General features: G+C 45.9%; 1 non-coding gene across 1 annotated transcript; it reads left to right on the top strand.

Annotated features, from left to right (window-relative positions):
• The first annotated feature begins 11,265 nt into the window (after window positions 1–11,265).
• Trnae-uuc (transfer RNA glutamic acid (anticodon UUC)) lies at window positions 11,266–11,338 on the top strand. Its single transcript has one exon. It is a non-coding gene; the product is annotated as a tRNA-Glu (tRNA).
• The last annotated feature ends 312 nt before the right edge of the window (window positions 11,339–11,650 follow it).

An 11,650-nucleotide genomic window follows, 5' to 3' on the forward strand; every position in this document is an offset into this window, starting at 1 on the left:
CGTCAATGCTATCCTGATGGCACAATTTTCACCATAGTTTTCAGGACGATGCGTTACACAAGTACTCTTCCAAGTTCCCATTTTTCTTCTGAACAGGTGCAGGAACATCAGCACATTGTTGAAATGTAGCAGCTAGTCCTACTACCAGAACACGGCGACGTTCTGCTCATATCACGTGTGGCGTACGACAGTCCTTAGAGGTGAATGCGTTAAGAATCGGGTTTTGAATCGGTACTTTGTAAAACGCACGTTGTAACGTTTACTACCGTTGTACTGGCGGGCATGTGTAAACCTGACATTGTATTGGATAATACAGAAAAAAATTAAAAATACACTTAAAACTGTTCTGTCTCGGAAAATTTGGAAGTAGATTATAGGTCCACGTGAAGCCTTCCTGTCACGTCCCTGAATACTGAACATTCCTCTGGGGATACTCTGTACGTACACTGCAGTTTCCCAGATCCCTTCCAACAAGTCGGCCTAGATGGCCGAGCCGTTCTAGGCGCTACAGACTGGAACCGCACTACCACTACGGCCGCAGGTTCGAATCTTACCTCGGGCACGGATGTGTGTGATGTTCTTAGGTTAGTTAGGTTTAAATAGTTCTAAGTTCTAGGGGACTGATGGCCTCATAAATTAAGTACCTCAGTGCTCAGAGCCATTTGAACCTTCCAACAAAGCCAAGTCCTTCAGTAGCGTTCCACAATACAGATTTCACGTGATCGTCCCATTTCCTATCGCTGCCCTCTGAGACGTAATAACCGTCTTATTACTACAGAATTATTCGAATGGGGTGGAAGTTGATAACATGAGATGTGCTTGTACAGACGAACAATTGATTAAAATTTCAGAAAAATTGAAAGATTCAAAGGGAAAATGTTCTCAAATTGAGACAGTCAATAACGCATTGGTCCCTCTCTGGCCTTATGCAAGCAGTTATTCGGTTCGGCAGTGATTATCAGTGTTGCTGAATGTCCTCCTGATGATATCGTGCCAAATTCTGTCCAATTGTTGCGTTAGATCGTCAGGATCCGCAGCAATAATTGTCCAAATGTTGGGGAGAGATCCGGTTACCTTGCTGGCCAAGATAATGTTTGGCAGGCACGAAAACGAGCAGGAAAAGCTTGTGTGCAGAAGGTCATTTTCTTGACGAACTGCCGGATGCCTTCCCAAGAAGGGCAACAGAATTGGGCGTAGAATAGAGTCGATGTACCGTTCTACTGTAAGTGTGTAGTGGATGAGGACCAAAGGGGTCCTGCAATAAAAAGAAATGGCACCTCAGACTTTCACTGCTGGCTGTCAGCCCATATATTGGACGACAGTCGATGTGGTACGCCACTGCTCTCAGCGGCGTGTCCAGACACGTCTCCGCTGGTCACTGGAGCCCATTTCGTGGTGCAGCTCATCACTGAGGAGTGGAACACAAACGCGACTGTCATCCGCCGTACAGCTCGACAACCAGAAGTGGTGGTGAGGGCTCTTCTGGTCGGAGGACGCCCTGGGCTGTCATCCGCGGCACCCTCACTGTGGTACGCTTACGATGTTCGGCGCCAAGTTTTGTTGCCCTTCACGGCGTGCCATTCTGGGCTTGATACTTGGCAGGACAATGGCCGCCCATACATGGCGAGAGTTTCTACTGCTTGTCCTCGACCCTGCCAGCAAAACTGCCGGATCTCTCCCCTGCTGAGAACGTTTGGACCAATACTGGCAGGGTCGCCACACACACCGGGATTTTGGCACCTCGTAACACGCCACCTGGACAGAATCTGACACGATACACCTCCGGAGGACATCCGGCAACTCTCTCAACCAATGCCAAGCTCAATAATTGCTTGCACAAGTGTAAGAGTTGAACCAAATTGTCATCAACATGCTCAATTTCTGAAGCTCTTGCTTCTGAAATTGTGTTCATTTGTTTGTATGTACATGCTCATCACATCTACCGATTTCTGTCCACTCACCGTGGGTCTGTTATTTTGTGTTAGGGTGTATTTTGATACACACTCACCCGTCGTTATCTGTGGATGCTAGGTCGGTCTAGCGGCAGTACTCCTGTGTGGAAATCGAGTGCTCGCGCAACTGAATCTTGGTCGGTTGACAGATCTCTCAGTCTTCATTTTAACGCAGCCTTCACCCCTCGACGTTGGGAAGAGTTTTCAGTAACAACACGTAGTTCGGATTCCACGTTGGTTGCATAACTGTAGTAAGTCAGGGACACGCAACTCGCTCAAGTAGCATTCAATAGAAACGCTTGCACCAGTCCATAGAGCAACATCAAAGGCGTCGGATGGGCCACCCGAATATGATAATAATATTAATGTCCACTAAAATGAAATTCTAATATTACAAATGATGTATATCTCTAATGGACTTTATAAAGCGGATCACTGACCGTGCGCGACTGCAGAGCCGTAGTTACTGCTTCTACTCGGAGCTGCCGGCCGCGGTGGTCTAGTGATTCTAGACGCGCAGTCCGGAACCGCAGGACTGCTACGGTCGCAGGTTCGAATCCTGTCTAGGGCATGGATGTGTGTGACGTCCTTGGGTTAGTTAGGTTTAAGTAGTTCTAAGTTCTAGGGGACTGATGACCTCAGATGTTAAGCCCCATAGTGCTCAGAGCCATTTCTACTCGGAGCTCGTAGTGATGCGGTTGGAGAGCCCTTGGCGCACGGTTGTGGGGTAGCTGTCTGCGAGTGAAAGAGGATGGGGTAGGCAGCTTTTGTGGTGTGCTCAGAGAAGCCACCAACTGTTAGATTAAAGTAGGAAGTCTTTTCGTAAGCAAGTTAAAGATTTTAAATAGTTATGACTCTCGTTCTGTCAGCGCGTCAGTGTAGATGAGTTGGCTGACAATTTGTAATTGTTGAGTAACCCCACAACGTTCGTAAACTGATTTGATGAGAAGTCTAGTTAGATATTTCAATTTCGTATTGTTTCTAAGATTTGTTAACACAGGAATATGTAATTTGATGATCTGGATTTATGCTTTTTTACTGAGGCTAGGTAATACTTGCTGTATAAATCTCATTGTTTGTCAATCAATTAGTAAAAACGAAGTAATTTTTGGTGAGTAATGTAATTTCAATTTTGAGATGTTTTGGAATATAATTTGACAGAAACATCTGTGTTAGTAATTCACCACAATCAGTACCGGCATGCTGTTCAGGTCATACGTTTTCGAAAGACGTTGGATTTTTCTTAAATGTTTTCACTTATCAGTCAAAAGATTTTCATTCGCTTTTCAAAGTACACACATCAAGACAAGTTTTGCATCACCTCGGTTCCGAAAATTGTTGAACCTTTACAGAAAATTGGACAGAGATCAAAATAAACATCATTTCCGTCCTTTTATTGCTTATGAAAACCACACATTGCATGTTTTACCACCATACAGCAAGACCTTCAGAGGTGGTGGTCCTGATTTCTGTACACACCGGTACTTCTAATACCCAGTAGCACGTCCTCTTCCATTGATGCATGTGTGTATTCATCGTGGCATACTATCCACAAGTTCATCAAGGAACCGTTGGTCCAGATTGTCCTACTCCTCAACGTCGATTCGGCGTAGATCCCTCAGAATGGTTGGTGGGTCACGTCGTCCACAAACTCCCCTTTTCAATCTATCCCAGGCATGTTCGATAGGGTTCACGTCTGGGTAACATGCTGGCCTCTCTAGTCGAGCGATGTCGTTAAACTGAAGGAAGTAATTCACAAGATTTGCACGTTGGAGGCGCGAATTGTCGTCCGTGAAGTCGAATGCGTCGCCATTATGCTGCCGATATGGTTACACTATCGGTCGGAGGGTGGCATTCACGTATCATACAGCCGTTACAGGACCTTCCGTGACCACCAGCGGCGTAAGTCGGCCCCACATAATGCCACCCCAAAACAGCAGGGAACCTCCACCTCGCTGCCCTGCTGGACAGTGTGTCAAAGGCGTTCAGCCTGGTCGGGTTGCCTCCAAACACGTCTGCGACGATTGTCTGGTTAAAGGCATATGCCACGCTCATCGGTGAAGAAAACGTGATGCCAGTCCTGAGCGCTCCATTCCACATGCTGTTGGACCCTTCTGTATAACGCTACATGATGTCGTGGTTGCAAAGATGGACCTCGCCATGGACGTCGGGAGTGAAGATGCGCATCATGCAGCCTATTGCGCACAGTTTGAGTCGTAACACGACGTTTTTTAAAATATGTTTTGAAACTCCAGTCTTCCCACTATCACCCAGTTTTTTCAGTATACGGTCCAGCAAAACCGGTACCTGACCGAACCGCGTAGCAAATCTGCGCTCATACACTTATGCATATCAAAACTTCCGCTCTCATTACGAGTTTCCATTCTCACTGGATAGTAAAAGGAAAGTAATTCGCCATTCAGGGACTTATTACAATTATTAGAAATTCAGAAATTGGACTACTCGTTTGTTAATAAGAACTTTACTAACAGCAATCAAGGTAACAGCTCCTTGGGTTACTGTGGTGTCACAGCCAGACACCACACTTGCTAGGTGGTAGCTTTTAAATCGGCCGCGGTCCGGTAGTACGCTATCAGTGACTGAAGACCGAGCGCCGACACACGGCAGGTCTAGTCTAGAGAGACTACCTATCACTCGCCCCAGTCGTACAGCCGACTTTGCTAGCGAAGGTTCACTGACTACTTACGCTCTCATTGGCGAGACGACAGCTTAGCATAGCCTTCAGCTACGTCATTTGCTACGACCTAGCAAGGCGCCGTATTCAGTTACTATAATCTGAACAGATAATGTTGTGAATCATGTACCGTCAAGAGCGACGTTCATCATTAATGGATTAAAGTTAAGTGTGAAACTAATTCCGTCCGCTTTCTGAATTCTAATTTCTTGTCATGTTACAGACATCACGTCAGTGTAGTTCTTCGCTCCTCACACCAGCCTGCGTGAGCTAAAACGCGTGCATTTCGGCCTCCTCTAGTAGCACGGTGTTGGCTCTTCTGCCAACACAACAGTTGCAACGAGCAATTTCACCCATTCCATAACAAGAGAAGTGAAATATTTGGTTCTGATAACGATTTTAATGGACATTTTAATAAGAGACAACATTTTGAAAACCAGTAGTTCAACAGCAGGAACAAATCAGAATTTCGACTGGAACAGTCACAGTTTTAAGCCGCGATTCTTGCCGTAGCCGCCTCAGCCCGTAAATATTCAACAACAATACGGTCTAAAAGCTCAAGCGAAGGCCAATGTGCCACCGCCCGGCTTTGCCAGCAGAGCCCAGACTAATAAAAAACGAATGTCGTGTGACTAGGGTCTCCCTTTGGCCGGGTGCAAGTCTTTCGATCCGACGCCACTTCGGCGACTTGCGCGTCGACTGGGATGAAGTGATGATGATTAAGACAACATGCAGTTCTGAGCGGAGAAAATCTTCAGCCCAGCCGGTAATCGAACCCGGGCCCTTAGGATTGACATTGGGTCACGCTGACCACTCAGCTACCATATATGATTTTCTTCTATATTGTTCGTCGAATTTGTTCGTGGCGGACGTCCTATGAGACCCGTTCTGGTTGTTCACTCAGTTTTTTGTTACAGAGGCTGGCTAAGCCTTTTGACCGAACACGCTGAGCCACCGTGCCGGTACTACCGGGGTCGGGCAGCCCAGTCTAATAATTTTACACAACCACAGGAGAATAATTTCTCCCACAAAAGCCAATGGTCGCAGTCACATCTAAACGATCAACGTCATAGTAATTTTAACCACAAACATAAAGAAAATAACCACCAATTTAATCGTAATTTCGGCAACAACAGCTTTCATCAGACTCAGCCTCAGCAGCCTCAGTTCATTCTTAATGAACCTGGCGTTCGTTCCCACCCATCGCAGCATTTTGCAGACCAACACAACCTTACAGTACAAATAATTGAACTGTCACACCAATCTTCTGCTACCTATCAGCCCATACGTAATGCATGACTAGAAACTACGGACGCTGTTGAGTCGAAAAACCCACTATGTCATTCTGCTAAACATGATACCGTTCAACAAAACGTTATAAATTTCGACGACATTAGAGACACACTATTACAAAAGAGACACGAAACTCAAAAGAATATTTCTGTTCCTATAGCTGAGATTAAATTTGGCTTGTATTTATTTTCTGCAGTGGTCGACTCTGGTTCACCTGTACCAGTGATAAATGAAACAGCATTTCAGAAATGTAACGCCGACAATACCTGTCCTACGTTTCCACTTGGTAAAGCGAAAGTTCGAAGCGCAATCTCTAACAAAGGAGTAGATGTGAAACAGCAAACCCACTCATCTTTTACACTTCCTGATCACACAGTTGATGCTAATCGCTGGATCATTTCCCTTTTAAGTACCGACAACATCGTTGGAATGGATTTCCTTGTCGAACATGACGCTGTTATTAACTTTAAGAAGTCATTGCCTATATTGAAATCTGATACGCAACAGTTAGCTGTCACTTTCCAGAATACTTTGTCAGCTGAGGAGCAAGACATTAACAGAGAAGAGGTCATTTCAGCATGTAAGAATACTAACTGACAGACAACATTCTTTTGGCGACACGTATTTCCATGTATTTCCATAGTAACAACATGCCTGATGAATTTGACTATGACGTTGTGCAGACGATCAACAGTGAGGTAAATGAAAGTAAAGTTTCGACCTACGATGAGCGCCAACAGTTGCAGAATATCCTTTTACAGAAGTGTTTAACAATGTACCAGGAAATATATCCAGTTTTGTTTACGAATTCCAAGTAAAACCGCACGATACATTTAAGGGAAAACATTATTCCATTCCGTTCATCTACAGAGATCAAGTCAAGCAAGAACTTTAGGCTAGGTTAGACCAAGGTATCATTGAACCAACCGTTAGTCAGTATATTAACCATCTTCACACTGTTAACAAGAAAGATGGCTCACTTCGTCTTGTGTCGGATTCATGTCAGATCAACGAAATCATCGTTACTGGAACCGATCTTCAGCAAACGCTCGGAGAGCTCTTGCAAAAATTTCACGGAACGTCAATCTATTCTACTTTTGACCTACAATCGGGATTCTCGCAAATTCAAATGCATCCTAACTGCTGAAAATACACTCTTTTCCTATGTTTCGGCAATTGCTACCAATTTGGTATATTGCCTATTGTTTGAACAATTCGCTCCGCCGCATTCATCTGTGCGATGAACACTATTCTTCTAAATGAATTAGAGGACAGAATCACCACATACATCGACATTCTAATTGCAGCACTTTCTTGGTCGGACCATAATTCTGTTCTTCGCATGCTGTTGCAAGCTTTTCTCACAGAAGGTGTTACCCTAAACCTCATTTTGGGAAGGCTTCCATTAAATTTCCAGCTCGCGTAATTTCGGCTAACGGCATCACGCCCCATCCCGACAAACTTCAAGCCATCCGTGAAATTTCAGTTCCGTCTACAAGAAAACAACTTCGCAGCTCCCTCGGTTTGATCAAATTTCTTCGCCGTTTCATACACCACTCAGCACTAGATACCTATAGATTGTCTCATCTTAGTGTTAAAAACACTGTCTGGTCGTGGGATGAGCAAGCGCGTTCCGAGTTTCTCAATCTAAAAAGTGCTTTACTTGACGCTCCACTCTTATCACATCCTGACCCGACAAAGAATGTCCGATTGCTACAGAAAGGAAAATAGAGTAAAATGGTACAACAGTTAAGAAAAACATCGTCTTTGCTAGTCGCATCCACACATCAGATGAGAGAAATTATTCTAGCACCGAACTCAGACATTATCTGTTGTTTCGTCACTCTCTCTACAGCAGACACACAACAGTTTACACGGGTCACAGAGCTTTTCAATTTCTTTTACCAGCTAAAATTTATTGGCAGGAATTTGATTTTACGCTTATCCACATCCTCATGGACCCAGAATACTATTGCAGATGCGCTGTCACGCTCCCTGTATGGTAACCAGCAAGAAATCGCCGCTAATTTCTGTCAAAACAATTTCAGCCTTCTTTACATTAAACAGATAGGTTTTGAAAATTTTATTTTAGCATCATTAAAAGTCGTCGCCAGAGAGCAAAGACGTCTGCAAAGACATCAAACTTCTGTGGCGTGACACGAGCCAGACAACATCAGAACTTACTACCCCGTGCACAATAATACTCTGTTTCGACGCGCTCGCCCTGACAGCGGTAATTGGGCTCTCTACTTACTGGAAGAATTGTTCAATAAATTAATCTGGTATACACGCTTGAGTTACACCCATTATGGTGCTAGCAAATACTTTCTGATTCTAAAACAGAACTGTTAATTCACCAATACGAAAAAGCGCATCCGGCGAGTCTTAGAGACGAAAAATTTGCCGAAAAACTCAATCTTCTACAGGATCTCACACCGCCCCTCAGTATCCCATTGTACACATGAAATTAAGACCTATGGCAGCTGCTGATCTATTTCGATCCTCCAAGAACTACTAAAGGTTTCTGTTACATATTCGTTAGTGTGGAACAAACTTCGAAATTTGTATATTTTACCCTGTTACGAAAAGCCACAGCTAAAACTGTTTCTAATGCTTTTATTAAACATTTTTTAACTCATGATGGAGACGTTCAGAAGGCAATCTCCGACAATGGACCTCATTTTTGATCAGTATTTAGGAAACGCACACTGCAAGCTAGAAATATTACACCTACACTCCTGGAAATTGAAATACGAACACCGTGAATTCATTGTCCCAGGAAGGGGAAACTTTATTGACACATTCCTGGGGTCACATGCATCACATGATCACACTGACAGAACCACAGGCACATAGACACAGGCAACAGAGCATGCACAATGTCGGCACTAGTACAGTGTATATCCAACTTTCGCAGCAATGCAGGCTGCTATTCTCCCATGGAGACGATCGTAGAGATGCTGGATGTAGTCCTGTGGAACGGCTTGCCATGCCATTTCCACCTGACGTCTCAGTTGGACCAGCGTTCGTGCTGGACGTGCAGACCGCGTGAGACGACGCTTCATCCAGTCCCAAACATGCTCAATGGGGGACAGATCCGGAGATCTTGCTGGCCAGGGTAGTTGACGTACACCTTCTAGAGCACGTTGGGTGGCACGGGATACATGCGGACGTGCATTGTCCTGTTGGAACAGCAAGTTCCCTTGCCGGTCTAGGAATGGTAGAACGATGGGTTCGATGACGGTTTGGATGTACCGTGCACTATTCAGTGTCCCCTCGACGATCACCAGAGGTGTACGGCCAGTGTAGGAGATCGCTCGCCACACCATGAAGCCGGGTGTTGGCCCTGTGTGCCTCGGTCGTATGCAGTCCTGATTGTGGCGCTCACCTGCACGGCGCCAAACACGCATACGACCATCATTGGCACCAAGGCAGAAGCGACTCTCATCGCTGAAGACGACACGTCTCCATTCGTCCCTCCATTCACGCCTGTCGCGACACCACTGGAGGCGGGCTGCACGATGTTGGGGCGTGAGCGGAAGACGGCCTAACGGTGTGCGGGACCGTAGCCCAGCTTCATGGAGACGGTTGCGAATGGTCCTCGCCGATACCCCAGGAGCAACAGTGTCCCTAATTTGCTGGGAAGTGGCGGTGCGGTCCCCTACGGCACTGCGTAGGATCCTACGGTCTTGGCGTGCATCCGTGCGTCGCTGCGGTCCGGTCCCAGGTCGACGGGCACGTGCACCTTCCGCCGACCACTGGCGACAACATCGATGTACTGTGGAGACCTCACGCCCCACGTGTTGAGCAATTCGGCGGTACGTCCACCCGGCCTCCCGCATGCCCACTATACACCCTCGCTCAAAGTCCGTCAACTGCACATACGGTCCACGTCCACGCTGTCGCGGCATGCTACCAGTGTTAAAGACTGCGATGGAGCTCCGTATGCCACGGCAAACTGGCTGACACTGACGGCGGTGGTGCACAAATGCTGCGCAGCTAGCGCCATTCGACGGCCAATACCGCGGTTCCTGGTGTGTCCGCTGTGCCGTGCGTGTGATCATTGCTTGTACAGCCCTCTCGCAGTGTCCGGAGCAAGTATGGTGGGTCTGACACACCAGTGTCAATGTGTTCTTTTTTCCATTTCCAGGAGTGTATTTTTATCTCCACATATCATGCTTCTTCCAACCCAAGAGGAGGCATCATGAAAGAGATTGGAAAACTTTGTCGTATTCTGAGGTGTGGAGTTGATCTGTTATTCTGTTATTCTGCGCAACCGATTAATCTGAGATGTACCCTTTACCCTGTGGCTCCTGCAAGATGCAATTTCCACCCACACACTACTACACGCTCCTACCGTTGTAAAGAGAAATGCTTGAAAAACATTCAGCAATAAATATCTTCTGGAGTCGTCTGCTGTAAGAAAATGACACAAAAATTCACAAAACTTCTTGCGTAACTAATGGGATACATGGGTACTGGAGTAGTGCTAGTCAGTGCAAGAAAAATATGAAACTAACGAAATTTATTATTTATTTTGCAAAAATTCTGAGAATTCACAATGGCACTTTTAGTTATGAATTGAACAAGTTATATCCTGGTTCTTTTCGGAATGTGAAGTTACCTCTCAAGGATAGGATTCGCTAATGAAATTTATATACAAAGATTGTTGTTGACCTGGCAGAATGGCTGAGAGGTGCGCCTACTCAACTTGAATAATTATCCTTTAGAATGTTGCTAGGTACAGTTCAGGCTGCAGCGTGTGAAATGCATTGAAGTGTACTGTTGTGGAGCGAACATGTGGCTTGCAACAGCGGTAGCACACAATACCATAAGCTGCGATGACTGCTGTCTGCGCCGCTCGCTGCTGACAAATAAGATATCTCTCGTTCTATCTGGATTGACTTTCGTCAATCAAACTCTCCCTATGCCTTGATGAAGTCAAGGACTCCTATTCGCCACTAGTGTAACTATTGGCGTGGTACACCGGTCAGATAACCAGTCCACCGCGATGCCCCTCAAAATTCGCTCGCAGGCGTTTAGCTCTAACTCTGTCGATTCACACCACACAATAAGTATGTCGGCCAACACAGTCAACAATGCTTAATCACAGGGACTCGATATAGAGTAGCACTTCGATTTGCTCTCGACAGAGGTGCTCTCCCTGTGAAGTACTGAGGAGAGACTTGTTCCTCGCTCCAAGAGCGACAATGGAATGGCGCCTCTCCATGCCAGACATGAGGGTACGTTGGAGACATAAGCCAGCAATTACGACATGCGAATCACCCGCACATGACGCAGCTGTATGACAATGCTCGTGCATGGGTGCGGATAGCTCAGTCGGTAGAGCGTTAGGTTTTCAACCAAAGGGTCCTGGGTTCAAGTCCCTGTCGGGGCGAAAATTAATACACTTTCGTATCGTCTAATGTGCTGGCAGTGGAATCACTACAGAAAAGATTGAGGCCATGCTGCCTTTGCCATGAGATTGCTTGCAAAGGTTAAGTGCGTTGGCCAACGTAGTGAACAATGCTTAATCACAAGGACTCGATATAGAGTAGCACTTCGATTTGTTCTCGACAGAGGTGCTCTCCCAGTGAAGTACTGAGGAGAGACTTGTTCCTCGCTACAAGAGCGACAATGGAATGGCGCCTCTCCATGCCAGACATGAGGGGGTTTATCTTCCATTATTCCTTCAGCTCAAGGAGTCAGA

This window comes from Schistocerca gregaria, chromosome 8, assembly GCF_023897955.1.
Source record: "Schistocerca gregaria isolate iqSchGreg1 chromosome 8, iqSchGreg1.2, whole genome shotgun sequence".
Taxonomy (NCBI): Eukaryota; Metazoa; Arthropoda; class Insecta; order Orthoptera; family Acrididae; genus Schistocerca; species Schistocerca gregaria.